Source organism: Lathyrus oleraceus, chromosome 3, assembly GCF_024323335.1.
Source record: "Lathyrus oleraceus cultivar Zhongwan6 chromosome 3, CAAS_Psat_ZW6_1.0, whole genome shotgun sequence".
In the NCBI taxonomy this organism is placed as follows: domain Eukaryota; kingdom Viridiplantae; phylum Streptophyta; class Magnoliopsida; order Fabales; family Fabaceae; genus Lathyrus; species Lathyrus oleraceus.
The window spans coordinates 129,963,156-129,964,810 of record NC_066581.1 but is presented as its reverse complement, the minus strand read 5'-3'; positions in this window follow the sequence as shown (position 1 = coordinate 129,964,810).

Here is a 1,655-nt window from a genome sequence, read left to right as displayed (position 1 = left end):
TACATTGGTTGATGATCTATATCTTTGGTGGCAGCAAAAGCATATGATCTCTGAAAAGGTTTCCTGGCAAGAAACATGTTCAGCCTGGGTGTGTACAAGAAGAAGAAGACATCATAGTCTTGATGGTGGTCACTTGGATCAGTTTATCTCTGATCTAAGTAAGGAAGTGCATTGGCTAATGCACACTATGAAGTTAAGAACAAGTGGCAGCATTCTTAACATCATGAAAACAGCCTTGCTTTAGGAAGTGGAATCCTTGGTATAGCTGAAGGGTTAGTTTCTAACTGGTCCTTCTGAAGACTCATGCATCAGAGTGTCTGATGTCTTTGGAGAAGAAGCAGTAATTCATCAAGGTGTGAGCTTGGATGACTTAACTGCAAACCTACAGGATGGAGGTTGTTTACTCAAACTTGGTTCCACAATCAATTCTACGAGAACATTGAACTTTTGTTCTGTGAAGGGAGGAAGTTCTTTCAAGTGGCAGAAGAAGGAGCTGAATTCAACAGCTAGATGTCTAAACACAATGTTGTGACATTTGGTTTAACATCAGATTCTTAGTTGGTGAAGTGGCACATCAACTTAAGATAGAAGGGTCTACAGAGTTGTAGATTGGGTACTTCAAAAGGATCGTTCTCATTGCAGTTCTTAGGAGTTGCTGGTTGGAGAAGATGTTACATGTTCATGTCTTAGAGACCCTAAGCTTTGTTTAACATGTAACTTGAAGTTCAAATCTCACTTGGAAGATCATCATATCTTTGGGAGAAGTCTGATAAACTTGGAGAGGTCAAAAAGAAGCATTTGACCTTTTCATATGAGGATTCATGAAGGAGGTAATCAACCAGTGGCATTTGGTCTATCTCAGAAGTGAATTCGAAGAATCAAGATAATCCACATATGGCAGCTGATTATTCTTGAGGAAAGTCTGAGACAAATTACTTTTGAGCAGAAAAGTAGTAAGTTGAAGACTAAAGGAGGTGTTTTCTATTCATCTCTTGGAGCTTGTGGTAGGAGTTCTGAGCTATCTATGGAAGAGTATCTCTTGTAATGGGATGAAAATGTACATGTCCCAATGTATGTCTGGGTTCTTCTTGATCAACCCAGTGACTCAGTGATATCTGAAGACTATCAGATGGTGTGCCTTGTCTTGTTATGAAGGATGTCCCAGCTGATGTTAGAACATCTTGTGAAGTGGTCTTCTGTTCTGGTTAGAAGAGAGATTGACACAGAGTGTGAATGTGTTCAGCTAAGAGGGTTGAACAGAGGGTGTGCTCTTGAAGACATGAAGATGCGTCTTATGTTTTCCATTCATCAAGTGGTCTGGATTCTCTTTGAATCAGGAAGTATGTGTAGGTCCAACTTTGGGGTGTTGGATATGCTCATGTGTGACCTCCAAGTGACAAGAGGAGAGTAGGGTGTCCATGACAGGGGGAGTTCTGTCTGTGAAGCTGCAAGCAATTATCAAGCTTGTGGTCTTTGTGTACTCAGAGAACTAGGTATGGCACCTTGTCAGTTATCAGGATGCTGTGATGTATGCCAAGGCTGAGTGAGCAGAAGAATGTCTGACCGGATGTCATGACATTGCCCTGGACAATGCTGCTAATTCCTTCTGAATCTTAAAATCAGTAGGAGTTATGAAGGTGATGGGTCAAATTCTG